The sequence below is a fragment of the Macaca nemestrina genome, assembly GCF_043159975.1.
Source record: "Macaca nemestrina isolate mMacNem1 chromosome 4 unlocalized genomic scaffold, mMacNem.hap1 SUPER_4_unloc_1, whole genome shotgun sequence".
Lineage (NCBI taxonomy): Eukaryota > Metazoa > Chordata > Mammalia > Primates > Cercopithecidae > Macaca > Macaca nemestrina.
In genome coordinates this window covers 344,777-372,665 of record NW_027257554.1, presented here as the reverse complement: position 1 = coordinate 372,665, position 27,889 = coordinate 344,777, and the positions used below count along the sequence as shown (strand labels likewise).

Below are 27,889 nucleotides of genomic sequence, written 5' to 3'. Positions count from 1 at the left end.
CATTCAACAAATATTGACTGACTATCTACGTGCCAGGCACTGGTGATATAACAGCGAACATATATTTTTGTAGGTAGAGACAGACAACCAAAAAGTATGTTAAAGAGTGATCAACGCTGTAGAGGAAAATACACCAGGAAACAGGAAAGAAGAATACCCCTAGCCACCCTACACTGGGGTGGCGCTAGTGTTTACAAAATGGAAACAGCGGCCGGGCGCGGTGGCTCACACCTGTATTCTCAGCTCTTTGGGAGCCTGAGGCAGGCAGATCACCTGAGTTCAGGAGTTCAAGATCAGCCTGACCAATGCGGCGAAACCTTGTCTCTACTAAAAACATAAAAATTAGCTGGACGTGGTGGCACACGCCTGTAATCTCAGTTACTCAGGAAGCTGAGGCACAAGAATCACTTGAACCTGGGAGGCAGAGGTTGGAGTGAGCTGAGAGCGTGCCACTGCACTCCAGCCTGGGTGACAGAGCAAGACTCTGTCTCAAAAAATGTAAAAATAAAAAAAAAAATGTAAACAGAGAATAAGATACCAAAAGAAAGAACATGAACGATTAATTGTAACAAAAGCCTTTGTAAACTAATACTTTCCTTCCTGGATCCTTGTCCCTTACAAATGGAAAAAAAGGGCAGAGAGGGGGTAGCATCCAAATGATGTTTTAAGATGGCTTGGGGATTCAGATGTCTGACAGTCATACTCACGTACTTCAAGGAAAAAGCTCTAGCTCTATAAGCCATCTGGGCAATGGTTTAATGTCTTTTTTTTTTTTTTCCAGAGAGTTTTAAAATACAGGAAAACTTGTGTGTTTATTTGGCTGCTCTGTGCCTGCACACGTGCAAACTCTGCTAACAGGTTTTTCCATGTTTTGCTGAATTTGCCAGCTTGCCATAAACAGGCTTCCAAGTCTTAATTGTCTATAAATAGCACAAACACCCAAAAATGCAAATCAAGACAAGCTGTCCCTTCCACTGCTGCTGCCATGATGACGGCGAGCGACCATTGGCCAAATCAATACGCGCAGACTGAAGCTGTCCGGCAGAGAGCACAGGGTCCACTGCTTTTCCCATAGCATTTAAAGAAACAAGCGGAAACGGCTCTCCACACAGGACAGACACATCCTTTGTTCTTTGAATAAATACTGCCAATGCCCAAAATACTTTCTCCATCACACTATCTATATGGAATTCAACTTCCTTCCAATACCATAAGTAACGCCAGTGATAGACTATGTTTAGCCATAGTGACCCATTAGCATTCTTTTTCCTCTAAAATGTTGAAATAATAACATTGAGTGTGCACTCACGAGGTGCCAGGCTCTGAGTTTGATCTCGTCTAGTTCTCATTGAAATCCTATAAGATCAGTACCATATTCTCTCATTTTTCATAGATGAGGAAACTGAGGCATAGAAAGGCTAAGTAAGTTGTCCATGGTCACAGGTTATTTAGAAACTTTTCTTCAAACTTTCAAAAGTTAACTACTGCCACTATTACAAATGAGTTTTTGTTTGTTTGTTTTTTTGGGGACAAGGTCTTGCTCCAGACTGGAGTGCAGTGGCGTGATGATGGTTCACTGCAGCCTCGACTTCCCAGGCTCAAGTGATTCTCGAACTTCAGACTCTCCAGTAGCTGGGATTACAGGCAGGAGCCACCACATCTGGCTAATTTTTTAATTTTTATTTTTTGTAGGAATGGGGTTTCACCATGTTGCCCAGACTGGTTCCAAACTCTGGGCTCAAGACATCCTCCCAGGTCGGCCTCCCAAAGTGCTGGGATTACAGGTGTAAGCCGCTGTGCACAGCCCTACAAATGTGACTCATACAAAGTCAGAGCAGTGAGCAGGAAGAGAACAGAGACTTCAGCCAGTCTCCTGGCTGTGGCAACACCATATCCCTCCTCCATACCGTAGTGTGTCTACACCCACCAAGCTCCTAGACATTGAAGGCAGGCCAGCTCAGAGACGAAACAGCAGTCAAGAAAGAGAAGATGCAGACACGCATCTTGATTTCAGCTCGAGCGTGCCTCTCTGCCCTGCAGCTGCACAGGCAGAAACCAGGGGCCGTGAGTCTCAGGCAGTGTGTTTGGTTCCTGGCAGGTAATCTTTTGGGAGACCATCCCATACAATTAGTGTTACACTTCTCAAAAAGGAAGTGTGACTTTTATAGAAAAATCGATTCCATTTGGGAGAAAGGCCTAATAAAACCACAAAAGGATAATACATTCATACAACAACAAATTCAATTCATCTGTCACAAACTGAAATCCCAAATCCCTCTGGGCACACAGCTGCTTTTCTGAGCTGAAATTCAACTCCAATTGAGAAACAGGTCAACTTTTCTAAAAAGATTTCTTTTTCACATGCCTTCAATAAAAATTCCTTTCCTTCACTTGTCATTTTCCAGATTTAATGGCTCTGTTGGCCTTCCTCTCATTCAGGCCGTGAACACTGACTGCATGTCTACTACCGCCCGAACTCCAAGGGAGGCACCCTAGGGAACACAGATGACCGCAGCACAGCGACACCCTCAAGGAGCACACACGGGGAAGGCAAGATGATACAATCGCAGACTTCACACAGAAAAGAACGTGCCATCCATACCCCGTCCCATTTCTAGAAAACAACGATGCTGACTTAGTAACATTTACCAAACAGCTTGCAGTGTGGAGGCAGGCACTAGGGGGCCCCGGGGCGTGCAAGCAACGTGGAGACAGGAGACGCCCCCAAGCACAAGGGCCAGCCTGGGGGCCTGCAGAAATGCCCATGCATCTGGGAAGAGGGACAGAGAACAAGATACTTAAATGCTCCAAAATGAATAGAAGCCTCCCAAGAACTTCCCCCGAAATGGGGCAGGGATTTACAAAAGACCAAACCGAGCATGCGCAGTTACCTGAGCATAGCGCCACCAGAGCAAGCTATCAAGGAAGAAACAGGGTCACTAGAAGCCTGAGCCTCTACTCCCAGCTCTGCAACTCATTCACCCTATGACCTTGGTGAAGGCTCTTAGCTTCTGTGAGCCACAAGAGAATCATGGAAAAACAGAAGATATGAAAGTGCTCTACCTTTTTCACAGAACTGCTGAGGGAATAAAATCAGATAACAGATTTTAAAATTCTCTGTGAATTACAAAGCAAAATGCAAACGTATGAAATCATTCTTACCATTAATAACAGCACTGTAAAATTAAGAGCAGAGTTAAGACCACAGCATTTTCCACCCCCCGACTCCCGAGAGAAATAGTGAGTCCAGCGGATGTATTTGGGCAACCCCAGTATCTAGGCTTTGAGAGCCTCAAACCGCTCATGAACTCTGACAGTATCACTCCAGTCCAGTGCTCATTAAGTTCTCCAAGACAGCCAACTGACATAGAATACTACAGCTTTTTCAGCTGGGCTTGAAGCCCTCCAAGCTCACAGCACAGCTAAATAATGAAGAGGTTTTCTGCCACTAGACTCAAAAGCTGGCTTTTGTAAATTCCCATAGAAAGAACATTCAAGGCCAGGCATCGCGGCACATGCCTGTAATCCCAGCAATTTGGGAAGCCGAGGCAGGAGGATCACCTGAGGTCAGAAGTTCAAGAACAGCTTGGCCAATATGGCAAAGCCTCATCTGTACTAAAAATACAAAAATTAGCCAGGCATGCTGGTGGGCACCTGTAATCCCAGCTACTCGGGAGGCTGAGGCAGGAAAATCGCTTGAACTCAGGAGGCCAAGGTTGCAGTGAGCTGAGATCACGCCACTGCACTCCAGCCTGGGCGACAAGAACGAAACTCCATCTCAAAGGAAAAAAAAAAGAAAGAGCATTCTTTTTTGCTGATGTTAAATTTCCTGTGCTTAACACAGAGAAATCATACAACACTGAAATCCTGAAAAACATATCATAAAAAGCATTTAGTGACTGAAAAGACATTCAATATAACCTGTAACAGTGAGTTCCCCTCCTCTTTCCAGCCAGCTCCACTAACGCTGTGACCCTTAACAATGCTTTCACTAACACAGAGGAAAATTAGTAGGACCGCTTACCCCTCTCAGCTGACAGCTAAACCACTGTTTCTCCCTGGGCTCACTAAAGATGACCTTACCCAAAACCAGGCTGCAATGACCCTGTAGATGTTGACTAACGATTTCAAAATTCCCATATTCTTTGTCCACTCCTAAGGAAGATGAACGGAAGCCAGGTGTCTCCAAGTCAGAACTAACAGAGGCCTTAAACATCAGATGGCCCGTTCCCTTCTTTGACAACCGGGGTATCTAAAGCTGAGATTATGGAATAAAACAGCCCGTTTAATAACAAAGCGAAAACCAAAGCCTAGTCACCCAACCTCTGGTCCAAAACTCCTGCAACAACCCAGCACCCATACAAGATGAGTCTCCCTAACCAGAAACTCCGAAATCCTCAACTTTTGAGTGTCGAGGTGATGCTCAATGAAATGTTCATTGGAACAGCTCAGACTCTGGATTTTTGAATTCAGGATGCTCAACCAGCAGGTATAATGCAAATATTCAAAAATCCAAAAAAGGAAAAAAATCTGAGACACTTCTGATTCCAAGAAGTTTGGATGAGGGATATTCAACCTGCATTTTTTTTTTTCTCTCTAATGAAGGAAATTAAAAACGAGGCCCGAGCAAAGTCATTCAATCCATACTAAAGTCATTCAATAGTTTAATTAGTACCCATTTAAAGTTAAATGCTACCCGCAGATAATTAAAGGATGAATACATACATGACTATAATCCCAGAACTTTGGAAGACCGAGGCGGGAGGATCACCTGATGTCAGGAGTCCAAGACCAGCCCAGCCAGCATGGTGAAACTCCATCTCTACTATAAATGCAAAAATTAGCCAGGCGTGGTGGCGCACACCTGTTATCCCAGCTACTCGGGAGGCTGAGGTACGAGAATCGCTTGAACCTGGGGGGAGCACGTTGCAGTGAGCCGAGATCACACCACTATACTCCAGCCTGGACCACAGAGCAAGACTCTGTCTCAAAAAAAAAAAAAAAAAAAAAAAAAAAAAAGAAAAAAGAGAATTTAAATTGTGTTTTCACATGGAGCCCATGTTCCCAGAACACAAGCCCTGCTCTATGCTCCAAGGGCACACAGGGTGCCCCTTTATCTAATACTCACCGTATTCCATGGCAGCCATTAGCACGCATCTGTCCATCGCACTAGACTTCCTGGATATGAGGCAGGGATCATATATTATTACCTTTCTGTCCCCAATGTCTGGCCTAGAAGACACTCAGCAAATGATTCCTGAACTAAGTCAGTTACTAAGATATGTTAAACTTGTATTAACAAAATTGATTTAATAAGTTTGCCAATGCAGCCTTCATACCACACAGCTTAAATCTCAACCTGCGGATTTATCTTGTGTACTGCTAGATTATCACCTATTAACATTCAGGAGGCACCTAGTATGTGCTAGGCATTACTAATTGCTGGGGACCTAGCAGTGACAAAACAACATTCCTTGTTCAAAGAGAAGTTCTAATATAAAGAGGAATAGAAGGAACATGCTAGATTGATGAAAGAGATAAGAAAAGGACAGGCTGCCCTGGGAAGCACCTGGTCTTGTCTGGATGGTACATAGTTAACGAAGTCTGAGTGCTTCATACAGCATAAGGTCATCTCCTCCAAAAAGCGAATGAAGCTTTGATTCCCCAGTACCAAAAGTCATCATAAAGATGTGCACAGCCATATGCTTAGTGTAGGAAGTGAAACCAAACAAAGCTCCAACTTCCACAGGCAACGGTCCAATTATGAAATCCTCTGGTTACGTTCAATTGAAATTCAAGGTATTCAAGAGGCCAATATTTAAGTGATAAATTAACCCAACCACTTAAAACTAAAGTGGTCTTTGGTTCAAGGGGTAAGGTATAGTACCTTTTACAAATTTATTAGCTCTTAATATTTACATTTAAATATGATGATGATGGTGTAATAATAACTTTACTAAGTAGTTACTATGTGTTAGGCACCAAACTAAGCACTTTACACACACATTTGCATGATCCTGTGAGATGATCATGACCCCCTGTCATCCCATTTCATAGATGAAAGTCAGGTTTATATAAGCTTAAAAAGTTGCCCCAAATGACACAGCTAGTTAGCAAAACCCAGGCAGCCTGACTCCATAGGCCTTGTTTAAAGAAGTAATATTTATAAACTGTCCAGCACAGCGGTGGTACAAACAAGAGTTCAATAAATGCCTAAAGAGTACTTCATACCATGAAGAAAAGGTGGAATGGGTAGAGATCAGAGTAGAGTGAGTAACCGGTAAATATACTTCATGACAGGTAGTAACAGGATGTGACATTTAGGCTGTTTCCACATTTGTTTGCATAACACTTTTTCACAGTTCTAAAGCACAAGAACCATTCTAAGCTGGTGAAAGCATAAGGCATGTCTATGATCCAGGACTCCAATTCACTGTGGATCAGGGCATCTCAACCTTTACTCAACCTTTACAGTATATCAGAACCACCTGGGGGTTTTTAACAGCACTATACCTGCCCAGGCTCCATTCCTGCAGATTCTATTTCAACTGGTCGGGAGTAAGCACACATGCTTTTTTCACAGCCCCCAAGATGCAGCTAGGTTTGCAAACCACTGTCCAAGATGCTCTCACACTTCCGCTCAGTTCAACACACACTCACTGAGATTCTAAGCACTATGAATTGGGCTAAGTTAACAAGTCAGGCTCCACTCCCTAATAATATAGACAAAGAAACCAAGATCAGAGATTTATTCCAGTCCAAACCAAACAAATTGCCGGGTGAAAAAAATGCCCTGGCATAGTTTGTCATACAAAACAACTTCCTGCATCTTCCCAGTCAGTAGCCTAGAGACTGACTCTGAGCCATGAGAATTCAGAATCAGGGGAAAATGCCAGTCTGAGGCATCTGCCACACTCCTAGCACACCCCCAAAAGCGCCCAGCTACATTTCACATCCACTGTTCTAACAGGGGTCGAAATAGAGAAGAGCAGTGCAATACAGAAAACAGAGCCTGCTGGGCGCCAAAAGGCTGGGGAATTCCAGTCCTAGCCCTGCTACCAATCGGTCTACTCACTTCTCTCTGGTTCTGGTGTGGCCAACAGTTACGCGAGAGGTTGAGACATAAAAGCACAGATGTCAGGCAAGCTCCAACATCCAAAATACATAGAAATTAAAAAGCATTAAGGTGATATCAAGGAATGTATAGCATCAACCAGAAAAGTATCTGAAGTATTCGTTTTCCCATTCTTAAGAAATCAAAAGTGGAAGCAGAAAATTGAGCAATCAGCCTACCAAGTTGACTGGGGCAACAGAATACACTTACGGATTCTGCTCACAACAGCGGGGGTGACAGACCAAAAGGAGAACTGCAGAGCGTCCCTCTCTCCTCTGTCCACCCATGCCACCAGTACGTGAGTGCGTCCACACGCAGCGCCCAGTCTCCTGTTCCACTGACGCCAGCGTCCACTCACCGCAAGCCTACTAAGTGCCACATGTGCTACGATGCTCCCTCATCTCATCACCATAGACATCCCTGCTGGAGGTGAGTATGTGACAGACGAAAATCACGGAGGCCTAGGGAGGTTGAGACCCGCGTTCCCACTGCAGTGAGGGTGTGCTTGAGAGGGACCCCACGGCTGGGCCCTCCATGCCGCTCTACTCACTAATCACTCCCAGACCAGAGCAGCGAGGGGGAATTTTCTTCCTCTCACTATTTTCAGCCCCTTGGCTGACCCAGCATTCCCCAGAAAGCTATCGAGTTCTGGCAGCTCTGAGACCACAAAGCCATAAACGCACGGGACACACAGCCCATCTGTCTCTAATGGGTCTTTTACTTGTCATGCTGGTCATTTCTAAGAGCAGATGGGTTAAGAAAGACTTGGCAAGTTACCACGAAATGACCCCTCCACTCTTCCCTGGGGGAAGGCTGACTAGCGAGCAGTCAGGCCGGCTTTCTTCCCCCACTCCCTGCATTCCTGTCCCCAAGGAGCCACAGACAATCCCACCAAATATAAGCAGGAGACAGCCACCTCCTTCCTACAGCTGGAGGGGGGAAGGGTCCTCTCGGGCCTTTCTAACTGCATGAAAACCAAACTGTGAGCTGTACTGACCCGGGCCTCACCCATGTTGCAGGCGTGTACAACCCAGGTGCCCAGTGGTATCATCAGGCAGAACTACAAATGTGCTTTCCATCGTTTTCATACAATGATTCCAGAACCGCTATCCACACAGCTCCACTTCTCACACATACGACGTGCTTCACGGATTACACAGCATGTTCACCATGGCCCTCATCTGCTCCTCCCAGCAGCCTTGTGTGATCCCTTGAGGATGCTTCCTCATACTGAGGTTTGAAACCAAAACTTTCCCAAGAACATCCAGCTAGTGTTAGAACCAGGATATGAGGGCTTCTGATTCTAGAACCAGTATTTGTTCCACTATTCCACATGGGCCCCTCCAGGGATTTCTGCCTGATCTTAAAATGCAGACAGCAAATCTGTCTCTCTACAGTCCTGGGTTCCCTATAGACAAGAAGTGAAACTTCTAACAGAAAGCTTATACTTATTTGGAAGGCTACCTGGGATATTTCTTTTAAGTTAGTTTGTTCATGTTTTGGAAAGATTGTTCCAATGGCAATGCGGGGCATGAAGTGTAGAAAGGATTCCATGATGAGGCAGAGAAACAATTCGGTGGCTCTTACAATGGTTCCAATGAGGCATGAGGCTCAAGCAGAAAGGACAGAGGGAAAATGCATTAGAAAGAAATGCAAAATGAAGTCCACTCAGACCCAGGATGGAAAAAAGGGGATTAAGCATGATGGTGGTTTCGAGGTTGAAAGACTGATGAACAAGGACGTCATTAACTACTGCAGAGTGGTATCTGGGGCCTGGGTGCACCAGTTTGTTTAACCATTCACCTGCTGAGCAGTCTCCGGGCTGTGTCCAGTTTCTAGACTTTATAAATAATGCTGCTATGAACAGATACATATAGGTTTTTGTGTGAACATAAGTCCTCATTTCTCTGGGATAACTGCCCGTGAATGTGAGTGCTGCCTCCTACAGCAATTGCACGTTTAGTTTTTTAAGAAACGGTCAAGCTGTTTTCCAGAATGGCTGTACCATCTTCCATTCCCACCAGCCAAGTGTGAGTGATTCCGTTTCCCCGCATCCTCACCAGCATTGCTCTTGTTACTACTTTTTATTTTAGGCATTCTGATAGGTGTGTAGTGACGTGGCTTTAGTGTGCATTTTTCTGATGGCTCATGATGTTGAACATCTTTTCATGTGCTTATATGTTATCTGAAATGTCTCTTCAGGTTTTTTATTCATTTTCAAACTAGATGACTTGGTTTCACTGCTGAATTTGGATAGTTGTTTATATATTATAGATATGAGTCCTTCATCAGACATGTGGTTTGCAAATAGTTTCTCCCAGTCTCTAGCTCCTCTTTTCATCTTTATTTTGCATTTTACATTTTAGTCCATGATCCATTTTGAGTTAATTTTTGTACGAGGTATGAGGTTTCGATCAGAGTTCAGGTTTTTTTTCCTATGAATAATCAGGTAGCCAGTAACTTTTTTTTAAGAGACAAGGTCTACTCTGTCACCCAGGCTGGAGTGCAATGACAGGATCAGAGCTCACTGCAGCCTCGACTCCTAGGCTCAAGTTATCCTCCAGCCTCGACTCCTGGGCTCAAGTTATCCTCCTGCCTCAGCCTCCTAGAGTAGCTGAGACCACAGGCAGGTGCCACCATGACCAGTTAATTTTGTTAGTTTTTGTAGAGACAGGGTCTTGTGCCATGTTCCCCAGGCTGGTCTGGAACTCCTAGGCTCAAGTCATCATCCCACTTATATGGGGCCAGGCAGTGGCACATGCCTGTAATCACAGCACTTTGGCAGGATGAAGCAGGAGAATCACTTGAATCCAGGAATTCCAGACCAGCCTGAGCAACAGACGGAGGCCCTATCTCTGCAAAATATTTTAAACATTAGCTGGGCATGGTGTTGTACACCTGTGGTCCCAGTTACTTGGGAGGCTGAGGTGGGAGGATCTCTCAAGCCTATGGGGCTGAGGCTGCAGTGAGCCGTGATCGCACCACTACACTCCAGCCTGGGAGAAAGTAAGACCCTGTCTCCCAAAAAAAAAAAAAAAAAAAAAATAGAGCATCACCCATATTAAAGACACACATTGTCTTTTTGAAAATTTAATTACAGTTATATAATGGACATGTAAAATGTCCAGTTTGAAAGGTTGAAACATATATAACTCTAAGTATTCTTACCTTAAAATTCTGATTCCTCCCTAAGGTATCGCATACTGTTTACATAAGTATCACAATGCCTGGACAACAACTAAAATTGTGTACGAGGGAGAAAAATGATCATATATGCCTATTAATTAAGGTACATTTCCCCCTTATTACATAAAAAAGTCATCACGACAAACCCCTGTGACTGTATCTAAAGCAAGCCTACAGTTTTACTTCTCCGTATTATAAAATGCAAGGCTACAATTCAAATACTAAACACTTCCTGAAGCCAACTGTAGTTTACTTAAAATAAATGCCTAGGGTCTATATCAAAAATATGAAAAAGCTAGCTACTTCATAGCCATTCCAATCTAAGTTCAGCTTTTCTTTTTTAATTGACACATAATTGTGTACTGTACATATGTATGAAGTACACATAGTGATGTTATAATACATGTAATGTATGTGATCAGCATAATTAGCATATCCACCATCTCAAACATTTATCATTTCTTTCTGTTGGAACGTTCAATGCCCTTTCTCCAATTATCTGGAACTATATATATATATATTTTTTTGAGACAAAGTCTGGCTCTGTTGCCCAGGCTGGAGTGCAGTGGTGTGATCTCAGCTCACTGCAACATCTGCTTCCTAGGTTGAAGCTATTCTCCTGCCTCGGCCTCCTTGGTAACTGGGGTTACAAGGCACCCACCACTATGCCTGGCTAATTTTTGCATTTTAAGTAGAGACGGGGTTTCTCTACACATTGGCCAGGCTTGTCTCAAACTCCTGACCTCAGGTGATCCACCCACCTCAGCCTCCCAAAGTGCTAGGATTACAGGTATGAGCCACCACACCCAGCCTGAAACTATATATTCTTGTTAACTATAGTCATCCTATGTTATAGAACACTAGAACTTTTTCCTATCCAGCTATAATTTTGTATTCTTTAACAAATTTCTCCCTATCTGCCTCTTCCCCGACCCTTCTCACCCTCTAGGATCCTCTGTCTACTTTCAAATTCCATGAGATCCACTCCTTTTTGCCTTCCACATAAGTGAACATGTGCTGTGTAACTTTCTGTCCCTGGCTTATTTCATAATATCTTCCAGTTCCATCCACGTTGCTGAGAATAACAGGACTTCTTCCCGTGTTATGGCTGAATAGTACTCCACTGTGTATAAAGACCACATTTTCTCTATCCATCATCTGCTGTTGGACACCGAGGCTGATTCCTTATCTTGGCTATGGTGAACAGTGCTGTAGGAAACAGAGGTGCGGATGCCCCTCCGACACTGATTTCCTTTTCTTTGGGTATCTACACTGTAGTGGGACTGCTGGATCACACTGTAAATTCATTTGCAGTTTTCTGAGGAACCTCCATACTGTTTGCCATAGTGGGTGCTGTAGCTTACTCTTACTCTTTTTCTTTTTTTCTCTTCGAGACAGAGTCTCACTGTTGCCCAGGCTGGAACACAGTGGTGCAATCTCGGCTTGCTCACTGTAGCATCTGCCTCCAGGGTTCCAGTAGTTCTCATGCCTCAGCCTCCTGAGTAGCTGGGATTATGGGCGCCCACCACTGCACCTGGTAAATTTTTGTATTTTTTAGTAAAGATGGGGTTTCACCACGTTGGCCAGGCTGGTCTTAAACTCCTGGTCTCAAGTGACCCACCCACCTCAGCTGCCCAACGGTGCTGGGATTACAGGTATGATCCACCGCTCCCAGCTAATTTTTGTGTTTTTAGTAGAGACGGGGTTTCACCTTGTTGGCCAGGCTGGTTCAAACTCCTGACATCAGGTGATCTGCCCGCCTCGGCCTCCCAAAGTGCTGAGATGTCAGCGTGCGCCCCGCGCCCAGCCAGCTGCTCTAGTGCACACCCCCCTACAGTGTGTAAGAGCTCCCTTGTCTCCATAGCCTCACCAGCACTTGCTATTTTTTGTCTTTTTGATAATACTCATCCTAACAGGTGAGATGATACCTCACTGTGGTTTTGATTTGCATTTCTCTGATTATAAGTGATACTGAGCATTTTTCTCACATATTTTTTGGCCATTTGTATGTCTTCTTTAAAGAAATGTCTGTTTTATTGGGTGTGGTGACACAAACCTGTAAGCCCAGCACTCAGAACGCTAAGGCAGGAGGACAGCTTGAGCCTAGACCAGCCTAGGCAGCATAGCGTAACTCTAGCGCAAAAAAAAAAAAAAAAAAAAAAAAAAAAAAAAAAAAAAAAAAAGAAGAAGAAGAAAAAAGAAATATCTGTGTCTGTTCAGCTTTTTGACCTCCAAAAATTAAGAGCCTATTTTGGAATCTGACAACCTGCCTGATTCAGAGACAATATGTGTTTGGTTCTACTCTGCTACTTCCTATGTGACTTTGGGAAGTTCCCTTAGCCAATTTGAGCTCAACTTCCTCAACATTAACCAGGAATAAGTACCACCTACCTCTGTTGGTTAATGCTGAGGACTGAAAGGAGAACCTCCACAACGCCACTTGACAATGCCGCCTGGCAGAAACCCTTCAATGCGGGACTGGTAGGATCATCTGAAGCTAAGTACAACTTTCCTTTCCACTGTCCTAGGCTCACTCTGCATACGATTAGCAAGGAATAGCGAATAAAGGAAACCAAAATAGTTGCTTAATTTTTAATAAGAAATTTTTCAAAAGTGGGGGTGGTGGCAAAATAGGACGGACAGGAGGGGAAGGAAAAGCAGCCGGTCACAAGTTCTAGTCCAGGGCTCATCCCCGGCCTCCTCACTCAGGCAATCACCAGTCCCCACCTCCTGGGGAGGGGTACTTTCTCGGCTGGCTTCACCCACATGGAAGGCACTGCCACAGGTGTTCAGAAACCAGGAGCACCTTGAAATGGGCAATGTGCTTTGGGTAGGAGACCTACAATTTCCCCAAAGAAACCACGGCACAAAAGTGACCCACACAGGAGGTACCAACGGCTGTAAATACTTGGTGGCAAAAACTGATGTCATACCTTCTGTACAGGAGACACACACCCAAATAAAACTTGCCAAAATAGCAGAGAAAAAAATACAGCAGACAGCCAGTGCCATTCTGTTACAGAAATATTTATATCCCAAAGCCAGGGACCTCTCTGGAACACTGTCTTTATTTCCACGTTTCATGGAAGATGTTTGAGTGCACTCACGTGTGTCTCAACAAACTTCCAGTCCCTGCTCTAAACCCTGTGGCTCCTCAGCAAAACCCAAAAACAAGTATCAGTTTTCCTTCCAAATGGGAAATTTCCTGACCTAGCGAACCCAGCATCAAATCCACTTATTATGAGATAGCTGATTACAGGCGAAGCCCTCTAGTCCCAGGATGACTCCCCTCCTGCAGGAGCGGGAGGGATGGGCATAGCACTGGCCTGCCAGACCACATCTCCAGGCAGTTTGAAACCATGGCTGCTCAGCTGAGCCATGATAAAAATCAAAACCAAGTATCTCTGAAAAGTGTACATGTCAAGAACCAGACCTCGGACCAGACTCAGCAGAAATGGATGTTGCAAGGTTTGTTCAGAGACCTCCTCTCCATGCCCCCTCTCCCCGGGACCTCCCTCCTTGCACTAGGAGCCCAGGGCCAATGGATCGCTCCCTTACCTCTAGCGCAGAGCATTTTCAGAACCAGCTCCCAGACTGTACCAGACCCTGAAATGTATTCACTGAATGCACTATTTCTTGAAATGATCATAAATCAACTGACTATAACAACAACTGTTTTAAAAGTGTTCTCTCTCTCTCTCTCAGGAATCGTGCCATGAGTTTGAGCAAGCAGCTTTGCTTCTCTCTACTGCAATTCTATCATTTGCAAAATGTTAACAATTACTGTGTTCACCCATAGCATTGTTGTAAAAAGCCTTAAGACCCACTTCACGTAGCCTGCCTGGAGCACAGACCCTGTCACATGGTAAATGCCCACTGAAGGTGAGTTATCTGTAGCTATTATTACCTGCCACTCCAGCGAACAAAAGGAGTCGATCAGGCCTCATCGTATCACCATGAAAGGATGTCCATGTCGACTACGCAGTGAGAATAGGGGAACTCAATGTTGATCACGTACTATTTTGTTTTTTACAGTGTGTACATACATATTTGTAGGCACACTGGAAAAGATCTGGAAGGAAATACACCCAGTGTTAATAGTGACTACCCCAAAGACACATCCATCCAAACACACAACAGAAAAACACTCACTATCTTTCTGACTTCCATATCATTTGAACTATTTTCAATAAGCGTCTATGGCTTTTGTAAAGTTTTTGAAAGGAATTTATTGCATTTTTTTCTGGAGAAACAAGCAGGAGCATGAAAAAGGTGGAAACAGAAGGTTAAATGGAATGGGACTCAATGGAATTGAGTCCCAGCCAGGTTCAGCAGGTACAGGAACCACGCATCTCTCACTACAACTCAACACCAGCTCTCTCTTCTCTTGGTCCAACGGTCCAAGACTTAGAGATAAAATGTTTATTGTGATCACATCAATCACACCAAGGAGCTTGGAACCACCCTTCCAAACTCCTCTGGTTCTGTGTACCTGCCCGGGGCTGTTAGCTTTCCTCCTGTGTCTTTGGCTGACCTGTAATCCCCTAGTGGTGGAAATGCACCCTGACACTTAGCCATCATCCCCACAACACTCAGCACCGCATAGAGACCAGGGCAGTGATGCCCACTCGGACTGTGATTCTACTTATAAAGAAAAGGACCAGGGGCCAGATGCGAATTGTCTTTGGTAACTCACCAGCTGTTGCTTGAACCAGAACAAAGCCAGGTCTCCTGATGCCCAGAAAAGAGCTAGTGCCTGTCCCACTGGAAACGTGGTGAAAATGTTTTGCTTGCTGTGAAAAGATGCACTACTGGAGAAGATGGGTGCAACTTCTCATGGAGACACTCAGTCCAGATCACCAGGAAACAGGGCTGCTGGATGAGACACTTGGCCCAGATCACCAGGAAACAGGGCTGCCGGATGAGACACTCGGCCCAGATCACCAGGAAACAGGACTGTTGGATGAGACATGGGGCCCAGATCACCAGGAAACAGGGCTGCCGAAAGAGACACTCAGCCCAGATCACCAGGAAACAGGGCTGCCGAATGAGACACTCGGCCCAGGTCACTAGGAAACAGGGCTGCCAGATGAGACACTAAGCCCGCCCACCGGAAAGGAAATCTGGATGGGCAATGGAGGGAAATTCACACAGCCCAATGACAGCAACAGCATGAACAAAACAAAAAATACCTGACTGGAAAGCCATAGCCTGGCTAGCAGATTCGAAACAGAGCCACAATCCTAGCAGCACATATCACTGCAACACAGAGCTTCAATCAGTGTATGCACACTTTAAGTAGATATGTAAAATGTCCATGTTTTTGGAACAAGGGGTATTTGTGTGTGTGTGATGTCAAAGAAAACAGCTGAGAAGAAACTGTGGCAAGGAAATAGAAATAGGCGCCCTTACACATTGACAGTGAGATAACGGTATGGCCCTAACGGAAGGGAATCCAGCAACACCCATCAAAATTTAAAATGCGCAGAACCCTGGATCCCTCAATTCCATTTCTAGCAATGCATCCTATGAACATATTCACGCAAATATGCAAGAATTATGTACAACTCAGCATTGATTAATCCAAACGGTTGGGAACAACCTAAATACTTACCGGCGGACAACCGTGTTTATCTTATGCCAACATCTGTGTTTTTAAAAACAAGACACATAGGCTCGGCGCAGTGGCTCACGCGTGTAATCCCAGCACTTTGAGAGGCTGAGGCAGGTGGCTCACGAGGCCAAGATATCCAGACCATCCTGGCCAACATAGTGAAACCCCGTCTCTTCGAAAAATACAAAAATTATCTGGGCGTGGTGGCGCACGCCTGTAGTCCCAGCTACTCAGGAGGTTGAGGCAGGAGAATCCCTTGAAACCGGGAGGCAGAGGTTGCAGAGATCTGAGATCACGCCAGCCTGGTGACAGAGCAAGACTCTGCCTTGGAACAACAAACAAACAAACAAAAACTGGCAATAGTGGTCACAGGGCAGTGATGGGAGTAGGACTGCCTTTCACTCTCCAGGACCTTTTGAATGTCACTCACATTACATATTCAAAATACATGACTACAGCAAATATTTTCAAAGAAACTATGAAAAACTGGGAGAATAAGAATATCTAACACACAGGACTGCTGTATAATTAATGAATGAAAAATATTAAGCACTATCAGAGTTCAAAGGAAGAAAGATTAATTCTAGCTTGGATGTCAGAGTAGGGATCATGTAAAGGAAATGAGTATTTCAAGTCTTGAAGGATAGAGAAGATTTAAAGAGGCGGAAGTGTGGAGATGACGTCCCAGATGGAGATAAGAACATAGGCGAAGACGATGTCCCAGATGGAGTTTAGAACATAGGCGAAGACGATGAAGAGATGAGAAGGTATAAATTCTAAGTGCAGCTCTGAGGCTGGGCTTTAGAACAGGGCTTAGGAAAGAAGCTGGAACGCAAGGCTGATGGTGGGAATGGAAACACTGAAACCCAAACTTGCATATCACGCCCTGATCATGAGCCTTGAATGCCAAGCCAGGGAACCCGTCCTTGATCTTAATAATGAAAAATCACTGGGCTGGGTGTGGCGGCTCATGCCTGTAATCCAGTGCTTTGAGAGGCTGAGGCGAGAGGACTGCTAAGGATAGCACACCTGTACTCCCAGCTACTCAGGAGGCTGAGGCGGGAGGATCACTTCAGCCCAGGAATTTAGGGTTACAGTGAGCTGTGATGGTACGCCTGCATTCCAGCCTGAGCAACAGAGCAAGGGCATGTCTCAAAAATCAAATAAAATGAAATAAAATCACTAAAAGTTTGTATAGACATGAAGTATAAAATCATACCATATATGATTTAATTCAGATATATAATATAAATTAGAGGGGGAAAAGAGAACTTAGGAAGCTATTATAAGAAAACAAGACTCAACTAAGACATGAGCAAAGGCCCTGGGCTCACAGCGCTATCTTCATATAAAGGAATGAACTACCACATTTATTTTCATGGTATCACCAACTTAGATACAGGCTACAATATTCTGGAACCATCTCTGTATCAGTCAAATCAGATAGCCATAATACCATAGGGAAATACCATAAAAAACGCCATAGGCTGTGTGGTTTAAACATTAGTTTATTTCTCACAGCTCTGGAGGCTGGAAGTCCAAGATCAGAGTGTTGGCCAACTCAGTTCCGGGACAGGGACCTCTTCCTGGCTTGCAGACAGCAACCTTTCTTCTTGTTTCCTCACACCAGGGCAGTGGGAGCTGCCTGCTTTCTCTTTCTTTTTTTTTGAGACAGAGTCTCGCTCTGTCACCAGGCTGGAGTGTAGTGGCACAATCTCAGCTCACTGCAACCTCTGACTCTCTGGTTCAAGCAACTCTCCTGCCTCAGCCGCCCGAGTAGCTGGGATTACAGGCACGTGTCACCAAACCCAACTAATTTTTGTATTTTTAGTAGAAACAGGGTTTCAGGATGGTCTCAATCTCCTGACCTCGTGATCTGCCCACCTCGGCCTCCCAAAGTGCTGGGATTACAGGTGTGAGCCACCACACCCGGCCTGGTTTCTCTTCTTCTAAGGGCACTAATCCTGTGAGACAAGGGCCCATGCTCATGACCTCCTCTAACCCTTATCACCTCCCAAAGGTCCTACCCCCTAATACCATCACACTGGCAGTTAGGGCTCCAGTACAAGAATCTGTTGGAGACATAAACATTCAGTTTAGAACAATGTCTTTTCAATCCTGTTGAAAAAAACAACCAAATGAGTAGGCAAAGGAGTACCTTATATGTAAACAAGTCAGGACTTTTCATATTTCTGCTAACACATTAAGGTCAATTTAAAATGTCTGATAACAAGAGTCAGAAGCAGAGATAAATGAAAGTTAGTTACTCTGCATTTTAGACCCACATTGAGCTGTCTTTCAATGACATTGTGGCACAAAGAACACTGCTTTCTATTCCTGGTTTTGCCACCAAAAAAGCTGGAACATTTCCCTGTATTTCCGTTTATCTTGAAAATCACTGGGCTGACCTAGCGGACCTCCAAGGTCCCTTCCATTCACAAATTCCACAAATAACTTCCTACCAACAGATGCTACACAAATAAACTACACTGACGAAGGGGAAAGCTAACACTAGCAAACAATGACATGCACACAAGACAAGACGTATAGAGAACTGGATCAACCACAAACTGGTGGACGATGAGCCGGCGGTGGATAAAAACACATTCCCTAATGACGGACAGAGAGGCAATGGCGCCGAGGTAGTATTGTGGAAGATTTCCTATTTTAAATCTTAAGATAAATGCCCAATTGTTTATATTCATTCTGATTAAATGTGAACATGAAAACTTCCTCCAGGGGACACAGACATCTAAAAAGTTCCCAATGTATCCAATTTGTCATTTGATATTTTTACTGACAAGAAAAATGAGGGACTGAATATACAAACAGACCATGCCTGATCATACGTATAAAGACAGAACTCAGACCACAACCTGTAGCTGCCCACCCAGGAAACCAATCCCCTATCTACAGTCAACAGCCAGGAGGCCAGCCAGGCTAGCACATCAGACAGGAAGCCAGACTGCTCTCTCTCCACAACCCAGAAACTAAACCACAACTCTGTCCATGTGGCCAGGACTTGACTCAAAACTGACAGCTACCCTAATTTTGGCCCCTGTTTCCAGTTAGGATCATTCAGAGAAAGCCAAATACGCCCCTAACCAATCACATAGGACAACCCACTTCTGCACAGCCGCCTCCAGTCCCCACAACAGCCTCCACTGGGAGCCGTTCTTTTCCATCCTGAAATTTCCCCACTCTTCATCAGCCACTCACTTGCATGTCAGTCTCTGCCACACGCAAGTAATGGTGCTGACTCTCTTGCCACAGCAGTTCTGAGAAAATCACCTCTGCCTGTCTCATGCGGGTGGCCTTCCTTTATTTCCCCCAAAGAATAAGTCTTAAATGAGGGGCTTCTCTCTATATGGCCAAGCTATACAATTCAGAAGCCCAGCATGGCAGATTCCAAGCCTGGAAAGACCATACACCCCTCAGGTCTTCTTTCCACAAAACACAGCTTCCTTGAGTTCTTCAGTCACTCCCACCAACCAGGGAAGGAACCACGTGTTATGGAAAGATGAAGGGCCTTGAAGTCAAACTTCTGAGTTCATCAAGTACTTCATCTTTCCACTTAAGAAATTACATGGCCTCGGCCAGGTGTGGTGGCTCACACCTGTAATCCCAGCAGTTGGGGAGTCCGAGTTGGGCAGATCACTCATGGTTGGGAGTTCAAGGCCAGCCTAACCAACATGAAAAAACCCCGTCCCTACTAAAAATACAAAATCAGCCTGGCGTGGTGGTGCATGCCTGTCATCCCAGCTACTCAGGAGGCTGAGGCAGGAGAATCACTTGAACCTGGGAAGTAGAGGTTGTGGTGAGCCGAGATCGTGCCATTGCACTCCAGCCTGGGCAAGAAGAGCAAAACTCTGCCTCAAAACAAAACAAAACAAAACAAATGACGTGACATTGAACAATTTTCTTAACTTCTCTAAGCCTCTATCTTCATCTTCAATAAAATCATTTTACCTCCAAGATTGCATTAAATGGAATCCCACATGTAAACCAGCTGACAAATATTAGGGGCCCAACAGCTGTGCGCTCCTACTGCCGCCCCACTTTACCCCAAGGGAGAAGCACAAGATGTCCAGAAAAAGCCTGTTGGTCCCTACACCTCAGCATCCTGTGTTCACACAAGGCGCAGTGGCATCCAGACTTACCGGGGTCACCCAAATACAAGACATGTTTTGATTTTTCAACTTAGGTACACATGGCTTCTAACGTTCACCATATATCATCCATAATTTAGAAGAGATTTTCCTACTCTACCCCGTGGTTCTATTTTAGCAGACTTAGATGTGCCATAATAGCTCACTCTCTTAAGCCCTCTTCAGTATCAAAAACAAAACTTTAATCTGTAACACAGTTATCAGCAGTGAAAGTGGAAAAGGTACCTATGAGTCAAAATCACCCTCTGCCCCGCCCCGCCCCACCCTACAAAAAGCTGTTCAGGAGTATTTGGGCTGCTTATGAGAATGCTGTCTGTATTCCCAGGGACAGACAAACGCCTACCCTGGTTGGAAGCTGCGCTGCTCAGCCTCCAGGGTAGAAAGCTCCCCACACCCTCTACCCAAGGAGAAGAGAAGCAAATGGGGTGGCCAGGCTCCAGGATGTGGATATTTAGTGTGGTTTCTGCAGTCCAGGTCACCGCCATGGGTGAAGCTCTTCCTTCCTTCTTTTCCACCCAAGTGGCCAAGGTCCTACGGCCGCTGTAGGGCCTCTACCCTATGAGTTAGCCCAGCCATTCTCCTTCCCCCTTCTTCTTCTTCTTCTTCTTCTTCTTTTTTTTTTTTTTGAAATGGAGTCTCACTCTGTCACCTAAGCTGGATGCAGTGGCATAATCTTAGCTCACTACCACCTCTGTAAACCGGGTTAAAGCAATTCTCCTGCCTCAGTCTCCCAAGTACCTGGGATTACAGACACCCGATACCACGCCCAGCTAATTTTTATATTTTTAGTAGAGACGGAGTTTCAACTTGTTGGCCAGGCTGCTCTCGAACACCCGACCTCAGGTAATCCACCTGCTTTGGCCTCCCAAATTGCTGGGATTAAAGGCATGAGCCACTGCATCTGGCCGAGTCAGCCCAGCCATCCTGACATTTTGTTCTGGCAAAATTACTCTCTTCTACATCTACCTTCCAAGTAGCTAAATCAGAGATCTGGCCCTTGGGGCAGGCTTGAAGAATCCCTGTTTTTGGTCCTCAAGAGGTCCTTCCAGGGTCTGGGACAATTTCAAGACTTGTGTTCTTAAAGAGGAAAGAAACCTCACGTACATGGCTCTCGCAGAGCTCAGGCGAGCCCGTATCGGAGGCAAGGCTTGGGAGGTGGCCCTAAGGTTTGGGTGTGCCATCTATGATAACAGCTAAGAGATCTGAAGCCAGCTGTCTGGGTTCAAACCTCAATTCCAACAGCACTGGCTGTGTGATGTTAGACAACGTCCCCAGCCTCTCTGTGGTTCAGTTTCCTCACTGTAAAAGGGCCACAATAATAGAGCTGCTCTAAAAATTAAGTGAATTGGTGCATATAAGGTATTCAGAACAATGCTTGGCACATGGGGAGTTCAATAGACACGTATTGAACAGAGTAACTTAGCAATTAGTAAATATACTCATGCAGGCCAGGCGCTGTGGCTCACGCCTGTAATTCCAAAACTTTGGGAGACTAAGGCGAGAGGGTCCCTTGAGCCCAGGAGTTTGAGACTAGCATGGGCAACACAGCAATATTCCATCTCTAAAAATGTGTGTAACATACATGTATATATACACTCAAATGTTCACAGTGTATTTATAATATACAAAATAGCTGGAATACAGAGTTAACTATTCACAATGGTTACTTCTAGAGAAGGGGGAATGCAAATTTCAGCTTTTTACACCACACATATATTCTTGTATCATCTGAAATATTTAAGCAAATTGTATGCATAAATCTGCCCCGAAACACATACCAGAACAATGTAGTTTTGACTCCCAAATCTTCAAATCATGATGGAATTGTCCTGTGAAAGCAAATTTATAGAGATGAAAAGTCTCCCTGCAGCCTAAATGCTCTTTCATGTGACCTATATTACACAAACCAATGCAGAGGCCCAATCCTTGTCCCACTGTCATATGAATTTTTCAGTGAACTGCATTCCCCTTTACAAACTAGATGATAATTAGAGTTACCAGGCAAGAACGTGGATCCAGTTCTGCTTTTTCAAAGCCCAATGTTCCTCACATAATAACAATGCATTCTTCAACCGGTCAACTGCCCCCAACACCTGAGCTCTCTGTTGTACACAACTCAGCAAGGCCTGGGAGAAAGCAGGTGCAAATTTCACTTACTCAGTAACAACACATCCCACCTGATTCTTCTGCTGGGCTAGTTCTCAAGTCATCTTTTTCTAAGCTTTCATTTGGCTCTGCCACACGTACCTAGGCTGGGTAAAACACTTTACCAGATTTTTTTTTTTTTTCGAGACAGAGTTTCACTCTGTCGCCCAGGCTGGAGTGCAGTGACGCCATCTCGGCTCACTATAACCTCTGCCTCCTGGGTTCAAATGATTCTCCTGTTTCAACCTCCCAAGTACCTGGGACTATAGGCATGCCACCACACCCAGCTAGTTTTTGTATTCTTAGTAAAGATGGGGTTTCACCATATTGGTCAGGCTGGTCTCAAACTCCTGACCTCATGATCCGCCTGCCTCGGCCTCCCAAAGTGGTGGGATTACAGGCGGGAGTCACTGCACCTGGCCTACTTTACCGGTTTTGTTCCTGAATGAAACCTGTTATTACTATCAATAATGTCAATCAGTGCCATTTCATTCACCGTGTGACACACACACAAAGCACTTCATACTCGCTCCACCTATCTGCTTTTCTGCAATGGCCGCAGTGTTCCCCATCTTACATGAGAGGCACAGAGAAAGACAATGACTTCTCCAAGGTTTTGTAATTCACAATCAGTGGCAGAACCAACATATCCAACCCGGTCTGGCCAAGGCCTGTGTTTCAGCCACACCACTTGGTTGCTGCCCCTAAGGCTCAATGGGCAAGTGACAGATCACTCCAATTGCAGAGGCTGCAGAAATGCCTTCCGCCATAGTACAATGGACGGTTCACTCTCAGGAGGGGAGGCAGGGGTGGGAATCAGCACACGGTTCTGCTCGGTTTCTCATGCAGGGCACAGACTATGTATTTTGTGCCTTGCTTTGGAGGTGAAATGTCTCCTGCCCCCTGTACCACAGCTTTCTTTGGCCTCTCCACATAAAAGTACAACTGAGTTCCTCAGGGGCAGGCAGTGATCACTGCCCTGTGCCACACCTGACTGCTGTCCCAATAGGTGGACACACAGGCTCTTCTCTTATGGCCCAGGCTGCCCCCATCTGCTAAGCATCGAAAACTACACACAGGATTTGCAGAACATTAATGACATGGAGGTGACTGCTTCATCTCTGTTGAAAACTTACTGCAGTGTTGTAAAGAAGAGAATTCAGGAAAAGCTGAACATTTGAGGCTGGCTGGCTGTGATCTTCAGCTGCTGAGAAAGCCTCAGCTGCTCGGTTCCACTGTGGAAATGCAACTCCTCCCTCAAAGTCCAACTCAAGTACACCTCCTCTGCGGTGCCTGCCCCTTCCTCCCTTTCAGAAGCACGTGCTCCCTCTGCAGTCCCAGAGCATTCTATCGCCACCTCTGGAGCCACACTATCCCAGCCGACAGCCAGCTCAGTGCACAGCTGCCTCTCCCTGTGTGTACCTGCAGGCGCTACCTGGGCTGGAAGGCTGCCTCCTTCTCCTCCACACGGAGGCGGCACTCAGGACCTACTGAATGAGGGAGGGAGTGGATGAGCAAGATAGCCAAGGGCCACAGGGAATGAATGGCCTGCGGCTCCCAGCAGGAACAGCCCCTGCCCTGCCAATCCGGAGGTGCTGGCTCTGTTCTCAGCAGGGCTGCTAAAAGCTCCCTTATAACAGCTCTAGGCCACAACGACCAACTTGGTGTCAGGCCCTAAAGACACCAAAAATCCTAACAAATAAAGAGGCGGCTATGCAGCATGCTGGTTAAAAGCACAGGCTTTGGAGTCAGAGCTTGAATTCCACTTATTATGTGACCTTGAGCAAGTTACTCAAGGCATCAATCTCATTTTGTCACCAGCAACATGAGGACATTATCCGCCACACAGTGTTGCTGAAAAAGTAAGAGAGGTGACAGACGCAAAGTGCTTGGCACTTACTTACTTTTACTGGTTTATTACAAAGAAGAGAACACAGGAACAGCCAAATGCAAGAGATGCACAGGGCACACCACGGGGCAGAGAGGTCGGGGCTCCCATGCCGTCCCTGGAAGTGCCACCTCCCCAGCACCAAATGAGTTCACCAAACCAGAAGCTCTCCAAACCCAGTATTTAGAGGGTTTTATGGAGTTTTCATAACATAGACATGATGAAGTCATTGGCCACCTGTGACTAGCTCAATCTCCAGCCTGTCTCATCTCCCCTCCCAGAGGTAGGGGTGGGGCTGGTATGTCCAACTCTTTACTCATGACTCATCTTTCTGGCAACCAGCCCCAATCCTGAACCTGTCCAGGGGCCCGAAGCCACCTGTCATCTCATTATCATACAAAAGACACTCCTATCACCCCAGAGATTCCAAAAGTCTTAGAAGCTCTTGTGTCAGGTATTGAAACCTAAGACCAAATATTATAACCAATGATGTTCCTATCACTCAGGAAATTACAAGGGTTTTAGAAGCTCTGGGCCAAAAACCAGGAAGAATACTAAATATATACACTATTGTACTATGGATCCCACTATCACGATACTTTTTTTTTTTGAGACAGCGTCGACCTCTGTTGCCCAGGTTGGAGTACAGTGGCGTGTACAGCTTATGATGCGGTCTCAGCTCACTGCAACCTCCACCTCCCAGGTTCAAGCAATTCTTGTGCCTCACGCTCCTGAGTAGCTGGGACTACAGGTGTGCGACACTACAACTGACGAATTTTTGTATTTTTTAGTAGGACAGGGTTTCACTGTGTTGGCCAGGCTGGCCTTCAACTCCTGGCCTCAAGTGATTTGCCTGCCTCGGCCTCCCAAAAATCTGGGATAAGTCACAAGCCACCATGCCTGGCCTCACTATCACAATAATTATACTGAGAGGATGGGGGAGAAAAACGTGGGCAACAGGAGGAGGGGAGAGGGTAAGCAACCTGAATCCTTGTCTTCCACACAATCTAGAAGAACCAGCTAAAACATAAACATAGTAACCTCCAAGGAGCAGGGATTAGGGTGGAGAAGGGTAAGGTGGGGGATTGCTGGGTTTTATTGTAAGCCTTGTTAATTTCTGACTCTTAGAGCTGTATGCCTGTACAACTTTGCAAAAATGAGTATTTACCTGTAATCCCAGCACTTTGGGAAGCCAAGGTGGGCGGATCACGAGGTCAGGAGATCGAGACCATCCTGGCTAACACGGCGAAACTCCATCTCTACTAAAAATACAAAATATTAGCCAGGCATGGTGGTGGGCACCTGTAATCCCAGCTACTCAGGAGGCTCAGGCAGGAGAATGGTGCGAACCCAGGAGGCAGAGCTTGCAGTGAGCTCAGACCATGCCACTGCAATCCAGCCTGGGCGACACAGCGAGACTCCATCTCAAAAAAAAAGAAAGAGTATTTAATTTTTAAACAAAATCTGATACTTGACCAACAACAATAGTATATTAAGTGATATAGTTTTTTGTTTTTGTTTGAGAGGGTCTTGCTCTGTTGCCCAGGGAGGAGTGCTGTGGTGTAATTCTAACTCATCACAGCCTCAGATTATTGGGATCAGGTGATCAACCTCCCGAGCAGCTAGAACCGCAGGTATGCACCCCCACGCCCAGCATTTTTTTTTTTTTTTTTGGTAGAGGTGGAGGTCTCGTTATGTTGCTGGTCTTAAACTCCTGATCTCAGTGGATCCTACTGCCTCAGCCTCCCTAAGTGCTGGGATTACAGATGTGAGTCACCACACCAGGCCCAAGTGGCGTATTCTAAAATTTTTTGGAATCCAACCACTTTGAAAATGTATGGAGAGCTATAAATCGTCTCCCCATAAACACACATGGATGCATATACACAAAATTGTTGCACAGGATTTTGGGGACTTCATAAATTTCTGAAAGCCAGGTTAAAAACCTTAGGATTATAGATTCTGGTTTCTTTTTTTTTTTCTTTTTTTTTTTTTTTGAGACAGAGTCTCGCTTTGTCGTCCAGGCTGGAGTGCAGTGGCGTGATCTCGGCTCACTGCAAGCTCCGCCTCATGGGTTTACACCATTCTCCTGCCTCAGCCTCCTGAGTAGCTGGGACTACAGGCGCCCACCACCATGCCCTGCTAATTTTTTGTATTTTTAATAGAGGCAGGGTTTCACCATAGCCAGGTTGGTCTCAATCTCCTGACCTCGTGATCTGCCCTCCTCGGCCTCCCAAAGTCTGGGATTACAGGCGTAGCCACCGCGCCCAGCCCTAGATTCTAGTTTATTAAAGGAAATGTATTTCAAGTCAGAGCTTGTCATTTATTGCACAGGAAAATAAAAACTTCATTTAAAAAATCAAAAACACCCACATGATAAAATGAGGTCCTGCTTGGTTTTAAACTACTTGGCCACCATCAGTTGTTTTCTTGACCACAGGATGCACCTAAGTCCTAACTATGAATAAAGGTACAAACATTGTTTATTGGGCTTTTGGCTTCAGCCTTGAAATAGTCAGATTCTCTCAAACTCAGGAATGTGAATCGCTGTTGGGCTGATGCAGCTGTTTCCATTCTAGAAATGGACCTGGAATCACGTACTTTTCACTCATAGAGAGTCCTTTGTGTAAAACTTGAAAAGGCAAGGTCCCAAATTCCCCATATGGGTGTTTCTTCCAGTAGAGGAATGACTCGAATGACTTCTTAGCAAAACTTACATAATCAGGGCAGGCCATCAAAATACTCCAAAACACAAAGTTTAGCTCCATTTCTAATGGACCTGTCTCCATTGCTATCAATCTCACCAACAGCCTCACATCAAGTCAGAGGAACGGTTTTTTCACTTAAGAAGGATCTTCATGGCTGGGTGTGGTGGCTCACGCCTGTAATCCCAGCACTTTGGGAGGCCAAGGTGGGCAAATCACAAGTTAACGAGTTTGTGACCAGCCCGGCCAACATAGTGAAACCCTGTCTCTACTAAAAATACAAAAATTAGCCGGGCCTGGTGGCACATGTCTGTAGTCCCAGCTACTCATGAGGCTGAGGCAGGAGAACTGCTTGAACCCGGGAGGTGGAAATTGTGGTGAGCCAAGATTGCACCACTGCACTCCAGCCTGGGCAAGAGAATGAGACTCCGTCTGGAAAAAAAAAAAAAAAAAAAAAAAAAGAGGGATCTTCATGTTCTTGCCAATTTGCAAAAATGAAAAAAAAAATTGGCATCTGTTAACCAGAGGCAATGAAAAGCACCTCCCAGGCTGCTGTAGTAACTGGATCAGTAACTGTGATGGGAGATTCCAACCCCTGAGACCTGTGACTATGTCACACAGCAAAAGGGCTTTGCCACAGGCCTTAGGAGGAGTATCCTGGGCTATCCAGGGAGGTCCAGTCTAATCCCATGAGCCTCTAAGAGCATAGAACTGGCCAGGCACGGTGGCTCTTGCCTGTAATCTCCACACATTGGGAGGCTAAGGCAGGCGGATCACGAGATCAAGAGATGGAAACCATCCTGGCTAAAATGGTGAAACCCCATCTCTACTAAAAATACAAAAATTAGTCGGGTGTTGTGGCGGGCACCTGTAATTCCAGCTACTCAGGAGGCTGAAGCAGGAGAATCACTTGAACCTAGGAAGTAGAGGTTGCAGTGAGCTGAGATCACGCCACTGCACTCCAGCCTGGGCAACAGTGTGAGACTCCATCTCAAAAAAAATTTTAAAATAGGGCATAGAACTTTCTCCGAGTGGAAGAAGAGAAATGCACACAGGGGAACTGGAGAG

At 45.4% G+C, this 27,889-nt stretch overlaps 1 long non-coding RNA gene and 1 pseudogene across 11 annotated transcripts in view; both read right to left on the bottom strand.

Annotated features, from left to right (window-relative positions):
• The window catches only part of LOC139361022 (SH3 domain and tetratricopeptide repeat-containing protein 1-like), a 38,732-nt pseudogene extending 24,366 nt beyond the window's left edge, over positions 1-14,366 (bottom strand).
• Positions 1-27,889, bottom strand: part of LOC139361026 (uncharacterized) — a 570,651-nt gene that overhangs the window by 230,130 nt on the left and 312,632 nt on the right. The gene's annotated exons all lie outside the window — the stretch shown is intronic.